The 27,702-nt window shown below is 46.8% G+C and overlaps 1 protein-coding gene across 9 annotated transcripts in view; it reads right to left on the bottom strand.

Annotated features, from left to right (window-relative positions):
- Mgat5 (alpha-1,6-mannosylglycoprotein 6-beta-N-acetylglucosaminyltransferase) overlaps nucleotides 1–27,702 on the bottom strand; it is a 292,499-nt gene that overhangs the window by 251,028 nt on the left and 13,769 nt on the right. For 4 of the 9 annotated variants that reach the window (XM_076547272.1, XM_076547269.1, XM_042258035.2 and 1 more), the window contains exon 1: nucleotides 17,981–21,193. The exons of the other annotated variants lie outside the window; for them this stretch is intronic. The gene's annotated coding sequence lies outside the window, so the exon portion shown is untranslated. Of the gene's footprint in view, nucleotides 1–17,980; nucleotides 21,194–27,702 lie in introns of those variants that run through there. 9 annotated transcript variants of the gene reach the window in all.

Genomic DNA, 27,702 nt, shown 5'->3' with positions numbered 1-27,702 from the left:
CTTTGCGCCTCTTCCTGGAACTCACTTGGTAGCCCAGGTTGGCCTCGAACTCACAGAGATCCGCCTGCCTCTGCCTCCCAAGTGCTGGGATTAAAGGCGTGCGCCACCACCGCCCGGCTACAGTATTTTTTTTAAAGATTTTTTTTACATTTTATGTGTAAGAGTGTTTTGTCTGTATGTATATATAGAGATCACATGAGTACCTGGTGCCAGAGAAGGCCAGAAGAGGGCACTGGATCCCTTGGAACTGGAGTTACAGAGTTTTAAGCCTCTATGCAGGTACTGGGAATCAAACCCAGGTCCTCTGCAAGAATCTTAACCACTGAGCCATCTCTCCAGCCTCCACCTTACTTTCTGAGACAGGGTTTCTCACTTAGCTCAGGGCTCACCAACTCAGCCAGTGAACTCCGGGGATCCTCCTGTTTCTGTCTCCCCAGAGCTCGGGTGACAGACACATGCCACTGGACCTGGCTTTTCACATGGGTGCTGGGGATCCAAACATGGGTTTCCATTCTTAAGTGACAAGCACTTTCTGGACCGAGCCCCTCAAGTTATCAAAGTATTCTAAAGCAGACTCCTCAACATTTTGTTCATCATCAGAATCACCTCACATGAGCAGTCCTGCAGGTCAACAGCTTAGGAATCACACCAATGCTAAAACTATCAGATTCAAAGAAATGTGAGTGACATGGACAAGGTTTTTTAAATCTATTTGATTTTTAATTACATGTATGTGTGTGAGTATGTGCACAACATGCATGCTGGTGCCTAGAGACATCAGAAGAGGGCATCCGAGCCCTTGAACCTGGGATTACACCCAGTGTGGGTGCTGGAGACCAAACTTGTACTCTCAACAAGAGCAGTATGCGCTGTTAAACACGGAGCCATCTCTCCAGTCCAAACCAATTTTTTAATCCTTCACCTCCCCAAGAGCTTGAAAGTCTTTATTTTTTCTAAAGCAACAGCCAGATAGTTTAAAAAGTACCTTAAACATCCAACAAGCTGCGTCCCAAATCGTGGTAGGAACTCTGACTCTGGGCATTTGCAAAATTTGTGGTCAGTAGGAAGCTGAAGGGATGTTTACTTTTACCCTTGGCAATATTTTAACGTTCAACTAATCCTCAGTCTCATTTCCTGCAGAGCCAAGTGTACAACCTTAACCATCCCAGACCCACCGTCTCTGACCAACTGAGCTACATCTCCAGTCCCAGATTTTTCAGTTTCTTAATTACACCTCAACTATGAAAGCATTCACAGAGGTCATCTCGTGACATTTTACAGCCACTCTTGCTCTGTCTGTAGAGAAAACGGCAGAGGAGGTCATCTCCCATTCCTAAGTTTCAAAACTGTACACTGTTATATTGTCTACCAAGCTGACACCCACATGTAGGAGCTCTCCATTTCTTCTCGGGCTCATGCATTGATTTCCCGCACATACAGGGTCTCATGTAGGCCACGCTGACCTCAAACTACATACACAGCCAAAGATAATCTTGAACTTCTGATTCTCCTGCCTCCACCTCCAGAGTCCTGGGATTATAGGCGCGCAGCAGCACCTGGTTTGTGAGGTGCTGGGGACGAACCTAGGGCTTTGTGTATGAAAGGCAAGTTCTCTACTCACTGAGCTATGTCCCGGCCCCGGATTTTCCTCTTTCTTAATTACATCTAAACTATGAAAGCATTCACAGAGGACATGAGAGTATGGTTTAATCTTGAAAGAGAAATAAGAAATGCAACCTCAGCCGGGCGGTGGTGGTGCACGCCTTTAATCCCAGCACTCGGGAGGCAGAGCCAGGCGGATCTCTGTGAGTTCGAGGCCAGCCTGGGCTACCAAGTGAGTTCCAGGAAAGGTGCAAAGCTACACAGAGAAACCCTGACTCGAAAAACCAAAAAAAAAAAGAAATGCAACCTCCAGGGATGGCAGTAACAACATAGACAAGACTGAAATCTCACGTTTAAGCAAAATTCATCTCTTGTGTTTTGTATTTTGCATAGAGCCATTATAAAAGACCTACCAACCAAATAGTTGACTTGAGAAGTGTGATATGCTCTACCGCAGTGCTCTATGGTAAGTCTGCACCCAGGGATCTTGTCCCCTCCCAGCCCTCACCCAAAGTAGCTCAAAGGTACACCATGATGAGCCAAAGCACCTGCAGCCCAAATATGCTGGGGACTGTGCCCTGGCTACTCACATGTCCCAAGTCCTTTCTACACCATGTCCACGCCCATCTACACACCATCTCTGGGCCTAAATACACTATCGCCAAGCCCAGCCATGCTGTCCCCGGCCGGGTCTGTCTGCACCATCCCCACGCCTATCTGTTTCTCTCTCAGGTCTACCTATACCATCTCCACTCAGGATCTGATGGCATGGGATGATGGAAGCTGGTTCCAGAATCCTGGCTCTCCCCTTCCCTAATGTATGGGCGCGAAGTCTGCCTTTTCAAGTATCAGGTGGTCATCCAATCTACGCTGGATGGGAAAACTGAAGTCATCACACAGTGGAATTCTGTCCAATTACTTAGATGTAGAATCGTCTTTTGTTTGGTTGCCTATAAAGATGCATGGGCACATGCGTATGTCCATGGACGCCACAGCACACAGCCATTTATCTATATCTACAATCCTGTTTCAAGTCTCCTGCACATCAAATAGCAAATCCTCCATACAAAATGTGAACATGCTACCCCAAATGAGACACTGAATTATCCTCTTCAAAATTTACTGGAAAGGGTAATCAGGAATTAATCATTTTTGAGACAGGGTCTCACTATGGAACCCTGGCTGACCTGGAGCTCAGAGACACCATCTCCAACCCCACCCCACCCCCTGCCACTCTGCCTCCGCCTCCCAAATGCTGATTAACAGTGTGTGCTACCACACCCGGCCTAATCTTAAAATTGTGGTTTTGATAAACCCTGAGTGGTGGCAGACCTCTGTAATCCTAGTACTCACGAGGCAGAGGCAAGGAAAACCAGGAGTTCAAAGACAATCTGAGCTATATACATAGCAAGGCCAGTCTTGGTCATATGAGACCCCCATCACAAAAATGAATGAATGAATGAATGAATGAATGAATAAATAAATAAATAAATAAATAAATAAATAAATAAATAAATAAATAAATAAAATTAAATTCTGCCTCCAGAACCATCCTCAACATTACACCAGCCCAACTGTTCTAAAAGCGTAGCCCCCGAAAGGCCAACACACAACAACAGAGGCATCATCTGGGAAATTGAGAGGACAAAACCTCAGGCTTGGGGCTGCTGAGATTGCTCAGTGGGTATGAGGACCGGAATCTGATCCCCAGCACCCTGTAAGAGCCGGCACGGGGACTCAAGCCAGCACTGGGAGACGGAGGATAGGCTGATCCTGGGGCTTGCTGGCCAGCCAGTCTAGGCCAATTGGTGGGCTCCAGGTTCGTTCGGTAAGAGACTCTGTCTCAAAAATATAAGGTGAAGAACTATTTAGGAAGATAACCAATGCCAAACTTTGGCTTTCACATGCACATGCACAGGTTTGTACACCTACACTTTCACACACACACACACACACACACACACACACACACACACACACACCAGACTTCATCATAAACCTACAAATCAGGAACTATGGTGGACTCCAGGAATGAGTGATTTGGAGGCATGCCGAAGTTTGAGACCCACCACCCACCACTATGACCATGTGAGCTGGGCCATGACACTTCCGAGAGGTCTTTTTTGCTTATACAACTCTCTGGCGTTGGTTCTGCTCCTTAAACACTTGCTACAGGATGATGTCAGCCATTCCTCTCTATTTTTAATTCCTCATGATGAGGCTGCTGATGATTCACTCAACACCTTATGCTATCACTGAAATAGTAAGGAGCCTTTTCTCACACCCCTAATGGAAGGTGACTGCTGCCTGTTATCCCTAATGTAATTACAGGAACACTTGGTGGTAAAAGTGTGTCCTCTATCGCCCTCGGTAAAGGCTGAGCGCAGAGTTACAATTATAACTTTCCATTCTCTTCCATAATGCGCTCATCATACTGTATCCTTTGAAACCCATCTTCCCACATGTCATAGGAAGGCAATAGCGAGCGAGCGTGAAATCAAATGTAGTTTACTGTAAAGACAGATCAAAACCGCATCTCTTAAGCCTCCCACAATTGACAAGCAGTAAATCTGCAGCATGATGCGGCTCTCTCGTCCCTCTAAAATATATATGAACGAAGGAAGTCCAGCTGATTGGATGTGTTCTAGGGCTCTTCCGGTGACCTCACGACAATGCACTGACTAATTATCAAAGCAGAGTGAACACAGGGACATGTCCCAAATAACTTTACTAGACAAACCTTTAATCTGGTGAGGTGTTTGTTAATTCAGAGAAGAGACTTTCATACCTCCTGTGCGGTCTCAGATGAGTTGTGAATACCAACATGTTATTAATTTCCCTTTGCTTTTTGATTAATTTCACACTTACATTGCACAAGAAAGGAGAGATTAATGATGTCTGGGAGACAAGGCTGTGTTCTTGTAAGATGCTAAATCAACCACAAGTGAGAGTAAGTAGAGGACCCAGATAAGGAAAAGATACAGGAATCTGCTCTGCAGTTCTAAGCTGCTATGGAAATACTAATGCCCAGAAACCTGGAGAGTTGAAACTGTAAAATCTCGTTACTGCTCTTCCCAACAGAGAGATGAAACACTGCAATTCTGAAGCCTGTGTACCCGACAATTTCCCAATGACTCAAGTCACGGGCTCATTTATCAGATGGTACTGCCAACTCTCCATGCCGCCAGAGCCCCTGGTCTCGTCCCATCCTGTCCTTGTCTTAACTCTTCCTGATGAGCATGTCACAATTCCTAGCTAAATACATTGAAGAAACCAAGTCAACTGCCCCAAAGGTTATGAAGAAAAGGAGAATGCAGGGCTTGCTTAGTACACAGGAAGCCCAGCACCTGGGAGGTAGAGGCAAGAGAATCAAAAGTTCAAGGCCATCCTTGGCTATATAAAGAGTAGCCTAGGCTACTTGAGACCCCGTCAAAAAAAAGAGAAGGAAGGCGAGTGGGAGGGGAAGGGGAAAGGGGAGGGAGAGAGTCCAATCTCAAGGTACTTACAAGCTAATCCTATTTGTGATAATGAAACACCCAGAACCTTCTATGTACCAAGACCCTAGAAGCTTTGTGCAAGTTACCCAAACATAAGGCTTCTTTCAGGTACTACTATTCTCATCAAACAGAAGAGGAAACACACTCAGGAAGCTAACATCTTGCTGGAAGATCCCCATTGTGTTTCTGTTTAAAGAAAACACTTATTGTTCAAAATTGCTCTCATGATTCATTCATTACAAAGACTCAGACTTACATGGGAAAAGAAAAGACCCAGAGCTAGCAGGTGACTTGCCCAAGGCATGGCCTGGAGGGCAGGTGGGGCGGCAGGTGCTGGGTGTGTCCTTCCTGACCGAGGCAGGAGGCACCATTATGCCCCTCACCTTCACCCGGATCTGTCCCGGTCTCCACAGTCAAACATTCCACACCACATTGTTTCCCTATGTGGCTGACTGAACATTCACAGCAGCCCAGCTACTAGTTCAGAAGAGAGGCAGGATATTATCTCAGGAACCCTCTCCTTTCCCAGCTTGAGCTTCGAGAGTCCAAAGTCCATGCAAGGCCAATGGCTGCCACACAGGCAAGCAACTCTGTCATCACACCAAGTTCCCGGGATCAAATCAGTCCGGAGCCTCATCTGGATGACATCAAACTGTCTTCCATCTTCAGCCAATACTGTGCATGAGGGACTGCAGAGACAGCAGTCAGTAAAGTTCTTGCCACGCCAAGCATGAGGACCTGAGTGTGATCCCCCAGAACCCCAGGGAAAAGCCAAGTATGGTGCTGTGTGCCTGTGATCCCAGAGCTGAGGAGGTAAAGAGGGGCAAGCCCCCAGCCAGTGAGAGGCCCTGCCTCAAGTAAAACCACAGTGGACAGTATCTAGAGGAATACTACCTGAGGCTATCCCCTGGCCTACACACACACACACACACACACACACACACACACACACATATGTGCACATCCACCCACCTACACACTCACCTTCCATACACATACACGAATCTCTTCCTTGGATGGGGTGTGTAATAAAATCCATTTCTCTCCAGAGTCTATGAAGGCCACCTAGCCCAAGATAAATGTGTGCTCCTCCTTTTCTCCCTGAACATTCAATGGGATCGCCTCACTCAGAGTCCTGCCTCTCTTCTCAGCAAAACTCAGCTTTGCTGAAGGGCCACAGCCAACTGAATGTTAACCCTGTCTGTCATCCTCGTTCTCACCTTAACCATCTCCTCCCTAGTTGATCACGACAGCTTCCTAACTGGCTCCGGCTTCATCCCATTCCTTCCCAGGGCACTCTATAATCTCCGCCGGGTGAGCCCTCAGGAGCAGACACACACACACACACACACACACACACACACACACACACACACACACACACACACACCTTTCCACTTTAAAAAGAGGTTTAGATAACACCTGGATAACAGCCCTCCCTCCCCTCCCCATTACTAAACCCTCTTCTAGTTTCGTTTCTGTTGCCATGATAAAATTCCAGGACAAAAAGCTTCAGCATGAAAGTTTAAGTCACAATCCCAGGTTACCGGTCTATCGCTTCGGGGAAGTCACAACGGACAACGGCAGGAGCTTGAAGCAGCTTAGTCACAAGAACAGTAGAGAGCAGAGAAAAGAACACATGAAGTTCAAGGTCCAAACCAGGGCAGGGTGCTGGGTCCTAACGGGCTGGGCCTACCCACATCAATTCAGGCAAGCAAGACAATATACCCGAGCCGTGCTCCAAAGCCAGCCCGATCTAGACCATCCCTGATTGAGGCTCTCTGCCCAGGTGACTGTAGATTGCCAAACTGATCATTAGAAATAACCATCACACCACCCTAAGGGGACAATGAAGCCTAGCAATGCCACATGTTCGGAACCTGAGGTCGAATCTCAACTCTTTGAATCTTGGCTATGGGATTTGGGGACTGCAGGGGGAGAGGGTTACTCAACTACTGAGCCGCCGGGCAGGCCTCAATCCATTACCGGCTGCAACATGTCTGAAGGAATGAGCCACTATCTGGCTACCTTGGCTGTGACATCAGTAGACAATATTATCAGGTGGGACAGCACACAGTGTTTGATACAGACTGGTGATAATGCAATTGTGGGGTCACATGTGGCATTTTACTACAACTTCATCTGCAAAAGGAAAGTCAGCCTGAACAAATTAGAATCCTCTGGAAGGGCAGCAAGCCCTCTTAACGGCTGAGCCATCTTTCCAAGTCCAGAAGTCTTGCTCTGTTTCCCACTACCAGTGACTGAACCCAAATCTCCTGCATGCTGCCCAAGTGCTCTGCCCCTGGGCTATCCTCGCTGTACCCAAGTTTTGGAGGAGAACATGCTAGTCCCTGCTGCAACCACCTCACCAACCTCCAAATGTTCATCTCACACACATTTTACACATAACTGATAGGAATTCCAACCACGCCCCAAGGTCGTGCATGCCCGGCAGGACACTTAGTCATCTTCGCCTAGTCATTTCCAGGTCATACGTCCTGCGTGACCCATGCCCCAAGGTTACGCGGTCATGTAGTTGCGTGAGCCTGTGTGCGCAGGTGCGTCCGGGCCTTTATAAGGCAGCGCCATGTTCCCCAGTCTGTCTCTGTCTCTCTTTGTCTCTCTCTCTCTGTTTCCTCTCCAACAGGTCTGGCTCTCTCTATGTCTCTGTCTCTCTGTCTCTCTGTCTCTCTCTCTCCCTCCCTCCCCTTCTCCTAGTAAAGCTCTAAAAGGTACCACTGGGTTTTGTCGTGAACGTGACCTTTCCACGCGGTAACCAGCGCCAGCACTAGCACCGTTTTCCTTTCAATAACACCAGAGAAATCTTTCCTGCGTGGTGCACTGCTATTATAGACTGTATGAGTGAGGGTTTTTTTTTTAAATCTATGATTAAAAAGAACCCCCAACAATTAAATGAGGAAATATCAAGTATCAGACAGCTCACAGAAGCCTGTAACCCCAGTTCCAAGAGACCGAACACCCTCTTCCGGCCTCCGTGTCATGACATTCATGTGACCCACCCCTCAACCAAGCACACGAGCATAAAACACAAATAATGATAATGTTTAAAGTCTTTTTTAAAAGTTGGGTACAATGTTCTGTTAGGACAATTGTCTTAGGACCTTTTGCTGACAGCTGATTCGGTTGTCAGCTGAAATGGGAGGCTGAGGCCTAAGGATCACTTACATCTGGGGGTTGAAGGCCAGCCTGGGCACTTTAGGGAGACTGTTGGAAAAGAAAAAAACAATTAGAATGTGAGGCAAATGAGGCGGCAGGAATGTGAGCTGGGTTGCTCCTCTCAATCCTGTCACGGCTTTGATTCAGTTCAATCATATTTGGTAATGGCTACTTATATGAGAGCTAAAGTCATGTTTTAAGTTTTAATTACTGTGCCGAAGAGATCCATAAAACAAAAATGCCTCTAACCTGTAAGCCCCTTGCTCAAGGGCAGATACATCCTGAAATGCTGGAGGCTGTTGCTTATGGAAGATAACAAGGCACGTGTTTTCCTCCTCTACAAGTCTGCTTGGCCCAACTGTTCACTTGGTCACTTGGAGGTGGGGGGTACACAGGCAGGAAATATGTCAGGATGTATACTTGCCACATTGGATCGAGGCAGGAGGTGCGCAGGCAGGAAGTACGTCCGGATATATGCTTGCCTAATCAGACCTGATGGGAAATTCGGTAGCTTTATGGGTTTGCCTTCATATAAGCCTCTGCAAATTGTGACTCGTGGCCATTTTCTGGGAACCCCAGAATGGACTTGGCCAGAGTCCATCACCCTGGCCAGTATTTAATTAAAGCTTGCTTCAAATTTGGCTCCAAAACTGGGGTAGTAGTCTTATTCTGGACTGACTTTAACAGTGAGTTTAACAGTAAGTTACCAGCTACATACAGAGCGCTTGGGCTGGATGCTTCTTCATTGAATTGTTGAGGGTTCTTATTAATCTCTCTCTCTCCTTCCCTCACCTTCTTCCTGTGTGTATGCCCTGTGTGTGTGTATGTGTGTGTGTGCGTGTGTGTGTGTGTGTGTGTGTCACACGTGAAGATCAGAAATCTTCCCTGCAAGATACACTGCTATTACAAGCTATTTAAGTGTTGTTGTTGTTTTTTAATTTGTGATTAAAGCCACTCTAACAACAACAGAAGCCCAGAGTTAAGCAAGGGATTAAAAACAGGGGGTTTGAAATGGATATTCATGATTGTTAATCTCTATTGTCATGTGAAGGAATTTAGAATCTCCGGGGAAGCACATGTCTGGATGTGTCCATGAGGGTGTTTCCAAAGAGGTTAACTGGAGAGGGAAGGGAAGGCCCAACCTGTTGGGGTCGGAACTGAATATAAAGGAGAAAGCGCACTGAGCACTAAACGTTCCCCTCTGTGCTTCCTGACCGCGGACACCATGTTGGAGCAGCTGCCTTGGATTCCTGCTGCCTTGACTTCCCCACCATGATGGATCTTACATGGGAGCTGTGAGCCAAAAGAACCCTTCCCTCGCTTGTCAGGTGCTCTGTCACAGGAATGACAAAGTAACGATATATCGAAGCAAACTGATACAATGTGATGAGCCCAGGAAAGGTGCCGCTAACCATACCTCACTTACTTTTCCTTCCAGGCCCAGGCTGGCCTCAAACTCACTATGACCTTGAATTTCTGCCAACTGAGCTACATCCCCAGCCCTCAATGCATTCTCACTAGGAAGAAAAAGAAATTCTGCTCTATCAAGCTGATTTGCAAGTTATTAAGTACCAGGAGGAAGCCAGAAGTTACTCCTGAGGCTGCATGTTCCCTGACCCCGGAGCTCCAGGCTTCTGCCTGCTTCCAAGGGAGCCCGGGAACTGGGGAGGCCTGGAGCCCAGAGAAAGGAATCCCTGACTCAGATCCTGCCTGCAGACGGGACTGGGAGGGCCAAAGGCCGTCCTTCAGCTGTTAAGTGAGTTACCAGGTAACAGTGTACCCAGCAGGAAAAAATGCATTCTCTAGACCATAGCCAGATCACACGAAACTAGAAAATGACCTCACTTCCTTCCTCTTACTCCCAGACTTGGCCCAACCCCCACAGCAGGGACCCAGCAGCCCCAACAATGAGTGGGGCGAGAAACTGGTCGGGTACAATGTCCTTGCCCCAGCGTGCTCAATCAAAGGACGTACATACATAGTCATTCCCTCCGGACACAGCTGAGGGGCCTTGCTGGAATCCAGGGTGCGAGAGTCTTGAAGTTGCAAAGGGCTGGAGACCCACGGAGGGCTCCAAGTGCCCCGCACAGCAAGGGCCAGGCTCCAGGCATCTCCGGCCTCCAGTTCCACCACCTACAGCCGCCTCTTCTCTTCCTTGTCCAAGCCAGTCTGGATACACCCGAAGGTCTTGGCTAAAAGTACCCAGTCTAAGGACCCTGAATTTCAACAGAATTACCCAGTGATGTTACGAGCCACAAGAGAACAAACAGCAGCAAGCCTGCATCGCTGAGAGCTCTGGAACATGAAAGATGCTCCCAAAGTTCCAGCAAATTTACCAGGATCCCCTTCAGGAGCTATAGTCATTAAGCCACTTGCACAGGAAGGAACTGAAGCAAGACATCAAAAGAACTACACAAGTGACTGCAAACCCCAGTGACTGCTGGCTGCAGCATGTCTCTCTCTCTCTCTCTCTCTCTCTCTCTCTCTCACACACACACACACACACACACACACACACACACACACACACACACACACCGCCTCTCTGCCATTTGTCTTTGTGTGCACTGTTCTGGGACTAGGAACCTCCCAAAATTCCACACAAACTGTCATCAAGTGCTGAGGAAGCCAGGCAGGACCAACTGCATCCTGATTTGCCTCCTAGGTGATTCTGTCAAATTGACTATCAATATTAACCATCACACATGGGATGTGGTAGGAGGAGACGACAAGGAATAGGGTGTCACTGTGACTCCTGTCTCTTTGGACCTCAACTCCCACAGCATAAGGTCTTTTCCTCCCAAGGAGCAGAAGCGGTTAACACAACACTCAGTGAAGGCCCTGAGAAATACAGCCAGCTGCTGTAAGCAAACAGTCCTCTGGTGGCCCTTAAGATGTTGAGTGAGTGGCTTAATCACCCAGCAGGGTCTAGCAGGCAATACTGAAAACCCCCGAAGAGACAGCCAGCAGTGAATAGAAAACATTATCATTTAAAAAAGATTAATAACAAGCCTGTCTAGGCTGGAGAGGCAGCTCAGTCGACAAGAGCACTCAGCTCTCACAGAGGACCTAGTTTGGTTCTCAGCATCCAGGGCAGGAAGCTCACCATCACCTGTAACTCTAGTTCCAGGGGATTTGTGCCCTCTTCAGGTCTCCTGGGCACCTGCTTGCATGAGGTGCAGATAAACTCATGAAAATATACTCACATACACATAAGTTTAAAAACATGATGGATGGAAGGATGACAGACTGATGGATGATGGATGGATAGATGGATGATGGATGGACAGATGGATGATGAATGGATGGATGAATGGATGATGAATGGATGGATGAATGGATGATGGATGGATGGATGATGGGTGGATGATAAATGATGAATGGATGATGGATGAATAATGATGGATGGATGGATTATGGATGGGTGGATGGACATATGGATGATGGGCGGATGATGGATGGATGGATGGATGGATGGATGGATGGATGGATGATGGGCGGATGATGGATGGATGGATGGATGGATGGATGGATGGATGGATGGATGAATGGATGGATGATGGACAGATGAAGCAAGCCAGGCTGGAGGGAAACACCAGAAGACTTCTCAGGCCTCTTCAGGAAAACCTCTCAGGTCCATGGGGTAGGGGTGGGGTATTTTTTTTAACAAGGTAACATCTCCTACCATGGAATACCAGGAACCCTCTCCAGAGAATTCACTCCCTGCATATCTGTCCCGCTAATAAGCCCAGCCTGCCTAAAGTGCGCAGTCAAAATCACCAGGAAACAACCCTAGAAGGAGCTTTATATCTGACTTAGCCACACAGGACAGAAAAACACATAGAAAAGATGAAAATGTCCTGCTGATCCAGCACTCAGGAGCTGATCCAGGAATCTTTAGTTCCAGACCAGCCAGGTCTACAAAGCAAGATTGTTTCAAATTTTAAAGTCTTTTTAAAATTTATTTTAGTGTGTGTGTGTATGTGTGTGCATATGTGTGTGTATGTGTATATGTATGTATGTGTGCCTGTGTGTGTATGTGTATATGTATGTATGTGTGCCTGTGTGTGTATGTGTATATGTATGTGTGTATGTGTATATGTGTGTGTGTGTATACAGGTATGTGTACACATGTGTATGTATATATGTCTATGTGTATATATATATGTGTGTATATATATATGTATGTGTATATGTGTGTGCATGCATGTGTATGTGGTGGTTTGAATAGGTATGGCCCCCACAGACTTATGTGTTTGAATTCTTGGCCCTCAGGGAGTAGCACTATTAGGAAGTATGACCTTGTTGGAGTAGGTGTGTCACTATGGCGGTGTGCTTTGTGGTCTCAGATACTCAAGCCACACCCAGTGTGGACACAACTCCTTCTGCTGCCTGCAGATCAAGATGTAGGACTCTCAGCTCCTTCTCCAGCACCATGTCTGCCTGCACCATGCCATACTTCCTGCCATGATGATAATGGACTAAACCTTTAAACTGTAAGCCAGCCCCAATTAAATGTTATCCTTTATAAGAGTTGCTGTGGTCATGGTGTCTCTTCAGAGCAATAGAAATCCTAACTAAAACAGTGTGTGTACGTGCATGTGCGTGTGCGTGTGCGTGTGCGTGTGTGTGTGTAGATCAGATAACTTGTAGAAGTCAGTTCTCTCTTTCCACCATGAGGAGCAAACCCAGGTCATCGGGCTTGCTGGCACACGCCTTTACCCACTGAGTCATCTCAGCAGCTCCCAAACTGAAAAGTCTCAAGGGGGATCCTGTTACAGTGCTCCTCAAACTTTCCTGAACCCCTTGGTCATAGACCAGGATCTAGAATCACCCTGGAGATAAAACACTGGGCACATGGATGGAGAAGTTTCTAGATGAACTGTGAGAGGCAGCTCCATGTCCATACCATGTGACTGCCACCTCAAGCTCCTGCAGTCCGCCTTCCGTGCGTGCCACAGTGGGCTGTACACCTGCACTGATTGCATCTGCAGGGATACCGTCATAGCAATGAAAAACACAACACACTCACTCTCCTCTCTCTCCTCGGGAGTCATACCCTTGGGCTTCCAGACTCCCCCACCCCTCCCCTCTCCGCTCCAGGGGTTCTATTTCCTACCTTTGCCCCAGGCCTGAGGGCTTTTCCACTGTTGTCAGGCAAGGCGCCCGGGGCGATTCCTCATTCTGGCAGTGCCCTGGAACTATTTCTCCATTAGTCTCTGCTCGGTGTCTCAGGTAAAATGTGTCACCTGCAGGAGCTTAGACACTGACGCGTATTATCACAGTTGTGATAAAAATGCATCCACGTGGGCCCCTAAGCTCAAGGGGGCATTCCTAAGTGTTTCTTCAAGTGCCATAGACACAAGGCTGGAAAGAGCTGAGAGGATGGATGCAGTATCTGCGTGGCCTTGAACCCACTCCAGAGCCAGCCAGAGGATGGCAATAGTCCCCAGGTGGCAAGCGGCTGCTCTCTGCCTTCAGCTACTACAGAACTATTTTCCCACTTGGCTTTCATTTTTACCACCTGCTCACTAATAGAAACACCCCCAGCACGCGCGCACACACACACAAACACAAACACACACACACCAGCAGCCCAAAAACCAATCCAAGCTCTTTTACAGTCTCCAAAGAAGGTAATGGGCCAGTCACCTGGACCAGTGAGATGATACTTGCCACCAAGCCTGATGACAAGCGCTGGACCCCCAGGACCCATGTGGTGAAAGAGAGAACCAACTTCCAAAAATCTGTCTTCTGATCTCCCCACACATGCACCATGGTATATGGCACATGTGCCCACATACACATACATATATGTGCACACACAATAAATGAATAAAAGAGCCTTGGGCACACTGAACAATAGTGCTTAAGGAAGTATTTTTTATTACTCTCTGACAGATGAGGAAACAGATTCAACCCCAGGTCTCACACCCAAGACTGGCCTGACTGACCCCGAGGGTAACCATTTCCCTTTCCCAGTCCCATTCTGCTCTGGTTTTGTTCTGTTGTTCACCTGGCCTCCAACGCAGAGAGTACTGGATTATAGTTCTCTGCCTTGTTTGTGGGGTCCATGGGATTGAACCCAGGGCCCCTCATACACCATGTGAGTGCTTTACCAAGTAAGCTATACCCCCAACCTCCATGGTATCATTCTTTAAAAGAAAGAAGGACCCAAAGTCCGGAAATTATTCTTGAACTGAGCCTGGAACTAAATCCCAGCACTCAGGAGGGAAGCAGAGGGATCAGAAGTTCAAGGTCATCCTCAGCTACAGAGTCAGTATGCCGTGTCGATAGTGATAAATTTAAAATAATTTTAAGATATAATTGCGATATGGCAATGTGTGACTATTTATTAATACACCAAGTTACAATATCCAAGCATGTCTGTTACCCACCAATTGAACTTGGTAATGATGAGTACAAACTTATCTTGAGATTTTGGCAACACGAAGTGTAAACATGGTTTAAATTTACTGAAGGACAGTCAAGGTGCTTCGAAACTACTGGGCTGTCTGTATTTACACCTACAGATTTAACCAACCGTATTTCATGGATGGAGAAATATCCAGAAAAAAATCACCTTAGGACACTGGCTGAGTGCCTACCAAGCACTGGGCCCCATCTCCAGTACTGCATAAACCAACTGTGGGAGCCCAGAGGGGCAGACAGGAGGATCAGACGTTCAAGGTCATCTTTGGCTACATGACAAGCTCAAGGCTAGCCTGGGCTATGTAAAAACCCTGTTTCAGAGGGGTTTAAAAAAAATGTTTTGTTTTGGTCCTGGATATACATAGAACTTTCTCTCTTTTTTGTCATGTTCCCCAAACAATATTGTATCAAAACTACTTTGTATTAAGTATTAGAAATAATAGAGATATAACTTCAGGCATATAGTTTCATAGAGGCCTGGAGTGACCCAGATTTTAGTATGCAAAGCAATCCCAGGACCAGTTGAAGGCATGAACATTCATGCAGTTGGCCTTACGGCCCTCAGCCGCAGTGGGAGTTCAGTAGCTATGAAAGGGAGTTTTTCTCCACTCAAGTTTACTTCCAGGTTTTGAAGGAGAGGGCTGAGCAGAGGATGGGTTACATAACTTATTTGTCTGCTATAGATTTCACTACCAGGTTCAAGACCTCAGACAGAAGAGGAAAAAAAAAGTACCAACAATTTCAGCCCCATCACATCTTCATTTCCAGCAGGCTATTGCTTTTTTTTTTTTTAAGTGACACTGAAGTTTTTTCAAGACATGAAAAATGTACATTTCCTGAAAGTCACACTGCAGATTTTAATTACGGCAAATATTTTTCCAGTGCCTCTTCATGTGAAAAGATCCCTGCTTCTTCCACTGAAAAAACTCAACCGTTTTATCTCCTTCTAGGCATCCATCATAAGTGTGCCAATATCTTGGGACTGAAAGGGGGGCTTTTTAAACTTTCTAAGGGTTTAATCAATAGGCTCCTTTTCACAGAAGGTCGTACTGCCTGCAGAGAATATGAATTCTCTTTGCTTTCTATTCTAATTTAAAATAGCAATGTACTTTATATTGCACAGCTATTACATTTCAGGCACAGCATTAGGCTCTTGTTTTCAATTAGTCTGATGTTCACATCCATTATCCCATCTTAATAAAGATATTAAATGATTAAGAATTTCAAAGAGGCTTATGTTACAAAACCATTCTCTTGGACAAAAAGAAACAGAAGAGAGAAAGGGGAGAAAGGGAGGGAGAGAGAAATTAAGGAAAGAAGGAAGGAAAGAAGACAGACAGGCACAGATAATATTAACGTCAGTACTGAAATTCCCGTTATAAACTAAGATGTCCCCTTTATCACTTATTTATTTATTTGTGTGTCCCTTTTCACGTAGACTGTCAACACCGCATGAGCTGACCTTGTGTTCCCGATCTTCCCACCTCCTTCTAGGGCCCCAGGCCTATGCCACCACGCCCACTGTGGTGGTCTGAATGAGAATGCCCCGCCCCCAATGCTTAGTCCTCAGCTGATGATGCACTCTTTGGAAGGATGAAGACGTGTGACCTCCTTGGAGGAGGTGTGTCACTGGGTGTGGGCCCACACCAGGCCCAGAGGCTCTCTCTGCCTCTTGCCTGTGGATCAGAACATAAAGTTCTCAGCTACTTACTACTCCAGTGACATGCCTGTCTGCTTCCCGCCCTGATGATAATGGCCTCTCTGAAACATGTCCTTTCCCTTACCCCATTACCCGAGCCCCACCTAAGAGGTATTATTTTATTTCTGGCTCTTTATAAAAATCAGTTCCTCATTAAACTGTGGACTGGGATGGGAGAGGCACATACACTAATGAGTTGTGTCATTAACCAGACACCAGGATATGACTAAGGACATACAAAAGGGCCCTAAAAGCATGAAGACTTGGGGAAGGAACTCAGAAGACAGAAATGGCTCACCACCATCAAAGACACCTTCAGAGCCTGTGAACAGCCTAGGAGAAAGCCCAGGCAAGGCTCTCCACTCTCAAGTGTACAGCAGGGAACTGGTAGGGAAGGGATATATATGTGCAAGGTGAAAGGTCACGGAGTCTACAGACTGGAAGGGACTTGTTTTCATGTGTGTTGTTCAGCCCTTCCATTTCCTCCCCCACAGCCTTATCAGACTTTCACTGTTCGGATTTTAATAGGAAACTGGAAGTCAGAGGTTAAGAGACTTGCTCAGCAGCACCGGGTGACCCCCGAGTCAGAACTGGTCCCCACTTACCCCTCAGAGCCTGAGAATTACTTCCAGATCAAACTTCAAAACTCAGCAAGACTGTACCCCAGGTTCCTAAACTGGGAGCGGGGAGGTAATCTCTTGGAGGGTGGGAAAAGATCAACGCACATACAAAAGTGAGTGGGGGGGGGGGGGGGGGGGGAGAGAAATGGAGAAAGGAAGAAGAAAAAAAAAGAAGAAAGGAAACAGGGAAGGGAGGAAGAGGAAGGGAAGGAGGAGAGAGGAAGGGAGAAGGGGGAGGGAAAGACAAGGAAGGGGAAGGGAGGAGGAGGGAAAGAAGAAAGGAAGAACGGGAAGGAGAGAAGGAAGGAGGAGAGTGAGGAAGGGGAGGAAGAGGAGAGAACCAGCTTAACTCCAAAGGATGGATTCCGAAACTATTGACACGATGCTGAGTGTGTAGGGTCCCGGAGGGGTAAGTACCAGCAACTGGCTGAGAATCACTGAACATCCTGGTCTAGAAGCTGTAGGCGGATCACAGCAGGGGAGTCCATCCACCCCCCGCACAGTAAGAGTCAGGAAGGAAGATGGTCTTCACAGGATAAGTTGGGAAAGAGCCAGCCAGGAGCCGGGGTAACATCATGCCTTCTCTAGAACAGCCCCTAAGTTGTCAACCAGGAGACAATACAGAGAAGCATGGTGTCTGTTTCAAACAAGCCACCAGACCAGGTCTCCCAGTGACCCCACCAGCAAGGACTCAATAACATAAAGGGCTCATCCACTCTTCCAGTCTCGTGGTCTTCTAGACTATTTGGGTCAGACATCCCACCAGCCAGAAGGAAGCACAGGATCCCGTTAGTGTATATTAATTTATTTAAAACAAAAACATGTACTACTGTCAATTTATGGAATTAAATCTTAAGGCACTAATTTTAGGATGGGAATAAATGGAAACTTACCTATTTCCTTCCCATACCCCAGATGGTTATTATGAACACCAAATTTTAGAACCCACTGACCTTGGACTCGCAATATTGTGGTTTCTTGGAGTCGAGTGGCTTTGACCTTCACTGTACCTGGGCCAGATGGCTGACACACCTTCTCTTGGTTCACCGTCCTGGCCTCCACTCCCAGGACTGCTGGGCTGTCCTTCATCTTTAGAGTTCTGAAACCACCACTTTCCATTCTTCTATGGTCCTTGGCCCCTAGTCCACCAGCTCCCTGAGCCATCTCTTCCCAAAGCCTTCCACTCCATCAGGTCTTACCACTCTGGTCAGCCACAGGGTCCCACCTTTTCACAGCAATGTGCAACCCTGTGTGAGTTTACCTTCTCTTCTGCAGTGGGACACTGCAGCAGGACCAGAGGGGTGGGGGATGAGGGAATAAATGAACACATGGTAGCCATAGAAACACCAGTTACCAGGTTACTCCTTGCCCTGGTCTTCAGTGGGTCTTCCAGCTTAATGACAACTTGGGTTTTTTTTTTTTTTCTTGTCCTGAGCTACCTCTATTTCCCATCATTCTTTGCTAAGGCTTTGGAACTTCATCCATAGACTCAACCATTCTTTCATCCATCATAACATTTGTGGAGAAGTACTTATGTATATGCGCAAGAAATACTTAAGAGTGCTGAATGTCACCAAACGTCCATGCCAGTAAACAATAACAAAAAACCCCATATGTCCAGGGTTGGAAGATGATCAGAATAAAGCCACTTAGATAATAGGAACCAAGCAAGGGAAGAGGTGACCCATTTTGCTGCTGTGTACTTGTGCCCCCTTCAAATGGTTTATTGAAATAAAATTCCTTTAGAAATATACGTTGCAGGGCTGAGCACAGCGGGCTGTCAGAGCGCTTGCCTAGCATGCACAAGATCCTGGTACAGTCATCAGCATCACAGATGAGGAGTATGCATCAATGGTACATAACATGTCCACCACATTGTGAAACCACCACCTCTGTTTAGCTCAGAAACAGAGCCACCACCCTGTAATAGATAAGCTTTACTGTCAACTGCTTAGATTCAGAATCGCCAGACAGACAAAATTCTGGCTGTCTCTGTGAGTGAGGTGTTTCCAGAAAGGTTTAACTAAAAAAGGAAGACCATTCCTGAATTTGAGTAGAATCACCCTATGGGCTGAGGTCTAGGACCCAATTCAAAGGAAGAAGTGAGTCAAGTGCTTGTATCCATTGCTCCTTCCAGTCTGCGGATGAAATAAAACCAGCTGCCTCAGGTTCCTACAGTCATGACTTTCCCCCACGACGGAGTGTACACTCAAACTGCGAGTTATTCAGCCACCGCAACAGGAAGTTTAATTAATACATACCCCCAAAGAAACCTTGGGCCCGTTAAAAAGTCCCTCTCCCTTACTCCCCCTGCCCCTGGGCACGAGGAATCTGCTTCCTGTCTCTGTGGATTCACCTCTTTGGGTGTTTCCTGCCAGTGAAGTCCAATGCCCTTCCTGCCATGTTCCTCCATGAGACTCTCTCCTCCTCTTCCTTCCTCTCTCTCTCTCTCTCTCTCTCTCTCTCTCTCTCTCTCTCTCTCTCTCTCTCTCTCTCTCTCTTTCTCTCTCTGTTTTTGGTCCATAGTCCACATCTGTCTCTGAGACCCCTGCCTCTACCCACCCCCACTCCGAGCTGGGCTTGCTCTAACCCATGAAAAACTCCCTCATTTTCTAGAAAAAGGAAGTGCATATTTCCTTTGATTCTTCCTCCTCATGCCAAGTACACCTTCCTTCCCTTCTCAGCCTCTGGTTCTACAGATAGGCCTCCTGTATGACCCAGCTGTACCATCCTGGGTATTTCCCCAAGAGACTCCACGCCAACATATCACAGAGACCCATTCGCATTGACTGCAGCGCTCTGCACAATACCTAAGTTATGGAACCAACTAAGGAATCTAACAACAGAAGAATAGCTATTAAAAAATGTGTTTTGTACACACAGTAGAACTTTCACCCATAAAAAAAAGCAAAGTTTATAGGAAAATAGATGTACCTGGAGATAATATTAATCAAGTCCCCAAAGACAAATATGGTATGCTTTCTCTCATTTTGTGGCTCCTGACTTTTATGCAGCTCCAAAACGATGCATATATATATTATATGCATGACATGAAAATAAAAGCAAAAACTGAAAAGACAAAACCCAACAGTAAAGCTGTTTTTATCTCAAAGCTATCATCTCTCCTGTGACCCTAGTCACATGGTATGAGTGACCTTAAACAATCTGTGACTTGGCCTCTCTGTACCTCTGTCTCCTGCTTGTAACAGGGATCAGAATGGCTATTTACATCATAGCACATCCGTGAAGAACCAGTGTGGATCCGAGGTTCCTAACATGCTCGTGAATGCCAGGCATGCTATAGGGGCTCAAACTCTATCACATGGTTACATTCCATAAAACCCTGGGTCCTGCTTGCTCAGGCAGCCCCAGACCTCTCTGGATACTGCCCATGCCTACAGCACTTCTTTCCGGCTCAGTCTGTAAGTATAAATATTTTTTTCAAAACACTAACACTTCCTTAATAAAACCTGAATCAAGGGGCATCACATGCCCTTGGAGCTCTAATTGCAATCTGATATTGGAAGACCACATAGGAACATGAATCCTGGTAAGAGCACTCCAAGGATGACTTGAATATAGAACGCCCCAAATTAAGAGTCATTCTCCCACTCCATTATAGGTCCCCACAATCTCTCCTCAAGGCTATTGCAACAACATTCCTCAAATCTTATTCCTGCCCTGCCCTTTTTTAACCCTATGACCAGACAGCTATCAGAAATCCAAATCTGGGCTCAGCTGGGAGAGTACTTAACTAGCACACAGAGTTCTGGGTTCGATCCCCAGCACCAAATAAATCAGGCATGGTAATGTACTGTCTTCCCAGTGGGAGTGGGAGAATCCAGACTCCAAGGTCATCCTCAGCTACACAGAGACCACATAGTGAGTTCCAGGCCATGTTCATGTTTGTTTCATTTTATTTCTGCTGGTACCGGGGAGCAACCCTAAGGCTTCGCACGTGTTAGGCAAGTACTTTACCACTGAAATACATAACCCAGCCCAAGATCCAGTTTAAATAAATGAAGTTAAGATGGCATCTGAAGAGCAACATCAGGAATTGTCCTCTGGCTTCCACATGCATTTACACATGGACGTGTGCATCTGGAATCATCATGGGTGAGGGCACGCGCGCATACACACACACACACACACACACACACACACACACACACACACACACACACACACACACACACACGAGGCATACTGCAGCCCCAGAGAGCTTAACAGTAACAGTGGAAACAGAAAGAATACCACCTACCTCCCACTACTGCACCAGCTCCTAGAACTGAAGTTCTGGCTCCCCTACTTGCTCGTTACCTTTCTGCCCAGGCCTGGCACAAAAGTCCCTCTGTAAATGTCTAGTGATGCCCCTAGGCTGGTTTCTTGGTTGGCATGCAAGACTTCCAAAGCAGAAGTCATACTGGTATCATGTGGCTTAACTCACCCTCTGTGGCAGAGGAGACCGAGGCTCACGGGGCCTCGGCGGACAGGAACACGGCAGTCACCGGGTCACCCGATGTCTTACTTAAGTCTTAACGGCAGCCCTGGGTTACCCATGGCCACACAGCTGTTCTGTGGTTTCCAGTGCTCCCCGGTCACAGCTGCTGTGAGCCCCCCCAGCCAGCCCGTTTTCATTCCTACTTCTGCCCCCACTTCCCCTTTGGTCGGTCTCTGGTTGGCGGCTCCCATGTTTTCAGAGACGACGTGACCCTTCACAAAGAGGACCAGAGCTGGCTGTACTCTCCCTGGAAAGAGTCTCAGAGAGCAGGGGTGACCCTGGAGCCCCCACACTGCCTACTCGGGGTCCTCCACAGGACAGGACCTCTCCATGACCAGAAGTTAATATTCTACGTACTTTGGGGTTCAATCTTTTGAGTTTTACGAGTACTAAGGTTCAAAAGGTAGGGCCCCTGTGAATCTGGGTGTGGAAGGCCAAGCCATAGCACTCACAAGGTCAAAGGCCAAAGGTCCAACCAGCTCCACAATTGCCCCTGACCACCTGCTTGGTCTAAGTTCCCAGTGAAGCTATTTTCATTTCCTTTCCATCCCCAGCACTGCAAGTTCAATTACAGGTGTCAGTCTAGTGGGACGTGTGATCAGACCACCGTTCCTAAACCTCTGCCTCCAGGAATCAACTGACTTAGAACATGACCCTGGGGAAGAACTCCATCACTGGGTGCCAGGCAATGCTTCGGTTTTGGGTTTTGGGTTGGTTTCGTTTTCTCTTTATCTTACCTTTTTAAGGTGTAGCCACAGACTGTGGGGGTGTTCTCATTCACACCAGCCTGTGAAGTGAATTCACCCCCCTGGTGCTCAGAGGACAGTGTGGTGGGTAAAACCCCTGCCCCACCAGCATAAGGACCCGAGTTCAGATCACCAGCACCTACATAAAGCCTGGTGCTAACAGTATGAAGCTGTAGTCCCAGCTCCTGGGATGACATGGAAGGCAGAGGGCAGGAGACTCCCCGGAAGCTCCTGGGACAGCTGTCCTGGAGCACAGAGTGGCACACAAGAGAGCAGGGCAAGCAAGATGTAAGGAGAGAACGGGTACCCATGCTGTCCTCGCTTTCTGGAGTGCACCTGCCTTCACACACACGAACACATACAAGATTTAAATAAAAAGAAAAAAATCGCCACTCCAATTTAGTCAATGTATTTGCTGAGCGTCTTGCTTTCTCAAGCCAATTGCGGCTGGGTGTGAAAAGCTCATGACAGAAGTGTAGTTTCTCAATAAAGGGACCTTAGATACCTCATGTGATACAGTAACGGAGAGACTGAGGAGACCAGTCAGCCAGTTGATTTCTTGCCACGCAAGCACAAAAACCTGAGTTGGATCCTTAGAACCCACACGAAAAGAAGCCAGAGTTGATGGCATGTGCTTGCAATCCCAGAACTGAGTAAGCGGAGACAGGGGGATCCCTGAGGCTCAGTGGTCAGGCTAGCCTCCTGGGTGAGCTCCAGGTTCAGTGAGTGAACTGTCTCAAAGGGACAAATTAGATGGTGTCTGAGGAGCACCAACCAAGGTTGGACTCCAGACACCACAGGTACACACACAAAATCAGGCTCAAAGGGACTCCCAATCACACACATGATCTGTCAATCAACAGCTCAGCAAAAGAATTCTCTTAGTCCTTCACAACAAAGACACTGTTATTTAACAGGTACACGTGCCAAACACACACACACACACACACACACACACACACACACACACACACACACACATTCTCTTTATGTCTTAAATAAGCAGCAATAAAATAACGAAAAAATGTGACCACTCCTTCCACAAGGGAGGGGACTTAATACTCTATGAGGAAACTAAATCCACAGGAAAATGAAGAGGACATGAGTGCCTATTCAATTTCAATCTTTAGCATAATATTTTTCTTTTGAAATAATGAAAAACTGGAGCTGGGACTGGAGCTCAGTGGGTAGGGTGCTTGCCTAGTTCAGTCTCCATCATAAACCAGGCATGGAGATGCAGGACTGTAACCACAGCCCTCAGGAGGCCGAAGCAGGAGGATCAGAAGTTGCCATTAAGTAGTGAGTTCAAGGCCAGCCTGAACCCCATGGGCCCAGAGGGAACAGTGAGCTGGAAGACGGCACAGTGGGTAGAGAGAGGCACCTGCTACCGAGCTTAATAACCTGAGTGTTAGTACCAGGAACCAACTCTCGCACATTGTCCTCTGACCTCCATATGCAAATACCCTGGCACTCCCTGGTTATCACACACACACACACACACACACACACACACACACACACACACACACACGTAAAGAAAATATTTAAGGAGAAAACCTGTTATTGCTACAACCATTAAACATGGCTGCTTGGGGTATCAGTGTTGACTACATGAATCCTTCCTCACCAAGCTCTAAACAGCAACTCAGAGGCTAAGAGGAAAAGATGCTCACGGCACAGCAAAGGTTTCCCGTCTGAAGAACAGCAAAGAACATGGAGCAAACACGTCCGTGGCAAAGTCACTTCCAAGAGAAGCTTCTAGATGCCCACACTCCCAGAAACCCACTTATAGTGAAAACCCAGAACCTGGGTTGGACCCGATCAGTGGCAAGCTAGCAAGCGAGAGAAAACGTTTGGCCTTCCCTCCTAAGCCTTGTGGTAAAAGAAAAATGCTCTGTTTTCTACACTTATTTCTAAACTGTATGTCTTGGGCAACAGGGTATTTATTTATTTACTTAGTTCCTTGACATTTCATACATGTACATAATGCATTTTCACCTCCTTCAATTAAATATTTCATAAAGGGGTATGTGTGTACTCCTGTATGTGTTCATGTGTATATATGTGTGTGTGCTCCTGTATGTACACATGTGAATATATGTGTGTGTGCTCCTGTGTTCATGTGGATATATGTGTGTGTGCTCCTGTATGTACGCATGTGAATATGTGTGTGCTCCTGTATGTACACATGTGAATATATGTGTGTGTGCTCCTGTATGTGTTCATGTGTATATGTGTGTGTGTGTGTGTGTGTGTGCGTGTGTGTGTGCGTGTGAAATGTGAATAATGTGCTGCTGATTACAGTAACTTTGACAAAGGAAGTAGAAAGCAGGGATTGACCTGCGTATAGAGATTTTTCCCATACAAAGTCTGGTTATTCTCCACTATAACAAAGGAAGCAGAAATCACACTTCTGTTTAGGAGTCAGAAAACCTGTATGTTTTCATCCTAAATTCACCATGTGTCTCCTGCAAGTTGTTAGAGGCGGGCTGGAGAAATGTCCTGACAAACTTCCTCCTTGTATGATGAAGCAGGCAGCCATGGGTTCAGTTCAACTCCTCAAGCAGGTCAAAAGACAAACGAGCAAGTTCACACCCACAAGCTAGCTGAGTTCACACCCACTCCAGACCCTTGCCTGATAGCTTTGAGTAGGGCTGAGAGGGCAAAGTCCCAGTGACGGGAACAGTGTGGGCTGGGCAGTGTCCACACCCACACAGTTCTCTGTGATTTCTACCGCAAGCCTTCTGATGGACTGTAAAGGTAAACAGACCCTTAGCAGAGGGTTTTTCTTTTCCTTCCTTCTTCCTTTAGTCTCACTGTCCTTGAACTCTATAAAGCTATATAACCGAGGATGACGCAGAACTCCTGTGCCTACCATCGCCACCTCCCAGAACCTGAGATGATAGGTGTGTGCCAGCATTCCAGTGGCTTTGACTGTCAGTACGACTCTGCCTAGGCTCATTTGAGAAGGGAGTCTCAAATGAGGGGTTGCCAAGATCAGAATGATCTGTGCGCATGGCTGTGGAGGACCATCCTGATTGTTCACAGATAGAGGAGGGCCCAGCTCACTGTGGGCGGCACCATTCCCTAGGCAGGTGGTCCTAGGCTGGATAAGAAAACCAACCAAGCATGAGCTTCAACTAGCCAACAAGCAATGGTTTCTGTTTCAGTTTCCCGCTCGAATTCCTGCCCTATCTTCTCTCAACGATGAATCAGACTTTTAAGGTAAAATAAACCCTTCCTGCCCCTCGCTGCTTCTGGTCCTTTCTTTGTCACCAAACAGAAGGACACTAGGATGGCCGGCATGACCCAGTCTACACACTGCTGGAGACCAAACCCAGAGCTTTGCACATGATAGGATGCACTCTAACAACTAAGTGATATCTCCAGCCTACAGAAGGATCTTTCAGTGGAAAAAAAAAAAGATGAAATCTATAGGATCCAAGAAGAAATCAATTACACTTAGTTACTAAATTATTTTTTATCTCTTCTTCTTCCTCCTCCTCCCCTCCACATCCCCTTCTTCTTCTCCTCCTCCTCCTTCTTCCTCTTCTTCCTCTCCTCCTCCTCCTGTATTTGGGATCATATCCAAAGCCTCACACATGCCAGGAAGCACTCTACCAATCGAGCTGTATTCCCCAGTTAAAATATGCTTTCAATTGTGATAACGAGGTACACGTGCTTGTTTATTAACACATTAAGTCACACTGGCTAGCAGCAGGCCCGACAGGACTATCAACACAAAGATGAGTCTTGAGCTGCTTACTTACTCAAAACACTGGCTATCTGCTGCTGACAAAGTTACAAATAGCATTTACACTACTGCAGTCTGCAGGCCAGCATGCAGAGAGTGAAGGAATCAGGGCTGGGGCGTGGCTCCGTCGGCAAAACATTTGCCTAGCAAGCACAACGAAGCCCTGGGGTCCGATCCCTGAACCTGGGCACCACGCATGATAGGGAATGCCAGGATAACGGCATTCGTGTGGCGCAAGGAGAAGATTGGAAGTTTAAAGTCATCCTCAACTACATAGGGAGGAGGCAAGCCTGGACTACAAGGCATCCTGTCTCAAAAAGCAAAAACAAAAGTGAAGGAATTGCTGAATTCTAGTCTGAGGTTAGTGAACACGGAGATGTAACAGTTCCTGACTCGGTCTTCCCGGGGCCTTGCAGAGTGATATCAGCAACTCCCATTCAACTCCTGTGACCACCCGACTCCCGGATCTACTTTGCCTTGCACCCTCCCAAGGCTCCATCAGCCAGAAGCTCGGTTCCCAGTACAGTGGTCGAGGTGATGGGATCTCTAAGACATAAGGTCTAGCTGAAGATAAAAAGACACGGAGGCTCCATCTTCAGGAAGGGTTAATACTGTGTTAGTTCCCACAGAATGAATAAGTATGAATCTGACTTTCTTATCTCAGGTTGGTTTTTTTTTTTTAAATAAGGGCTTATATAGCTCAGGCTGGCTATGAACTTGGTTCTGTAGCTGTAACGATGCTCAAGAGAGGCATGAGGGAAATAGCTCTGCAAGTCAAGTGTCAGCTCAACAACCAGAGTTCAGTCCTTGGAGCCCAGGTGATGGGCCAGGTGTGGTGGTCCGCATCTGTAATCCCAGCACCCCCACGGCGGGACAGGAGGTAGAGACAGGAGTATCAGCCAGGAGCTTTCAGGTTAACTATCCTGGTGGAAGCAGCATGGCAGAAACAAGAGGCCGTGAGAGTGGGAATGTGAGGCTCTCTGACTTCTATATACACGCCGTGGCATGTGTGCACTTGGATACACACACACACACACACACACACACACACACACTCTCTCTCTCTCTCTCTCTCTCTCTCTCTCATATATATATATATATATATATATATATATATATATATATATATACATATATTTGAGAAATGAAATTACTCAGGCAAACTTCCTCTAATGTCAAAGACTCCACACCCCTGTTCTTTCAGCCATTTGGGCTATAGTCCAACCTCATTAATTATGCCTCCAATCTCACCAATAAGTAAACAGGTCAGTGGTCATGCTTCGGCTAGCATTTCAAATTCCAAAGAGGTATCTTGGCCAGACCCTTCTAGTCCTTTCTGCCTCAGCTCCTGCCTATCCATCCCACGAGCCATGGGACATAAATAACAGAATCATCCTGGAAAATACGGCACTGAAGGAATGTGGCCTTTAGGGGCCCAATTAGGTCTGAATGGGGGTTGTTGCTTTGTTTTGCTTTAAAAAAATTTTTTTTTAACTGCAAAAGTTCCTGGTTAATGTTTCTAAATGGTACTGTAGTCTGCAACAATACCACCCTCGTTTAAAAATATGCCAGAGAGGTGCTTTTAAGAAAAGCTAGTGTCACAGTTTCTCTGAATCTTCCTCTAATGGACTCCATTATATCACACACACACACACACACACACACACACACACA

Source organism: Peromyscus maniculatus, chromosome 11 (assembly GCF_049852395.1).
Source record: "Peromyscus maniculatus bairdii isolate BWxNUB_F1_BW_parent chromosome 11, HU_Pman_BW_mat_3.1, whole genome shotgun sequence".
Lineage (NCBI taxonomy): Eukaryota > Metazoa > Chordata > Mammalia > Rodentia > Cricetidae > Peromyscus > Peromyscus maniculatus.
This window is presented reverse-complemented; position numbering and strand designations above follow the sequence as displayed.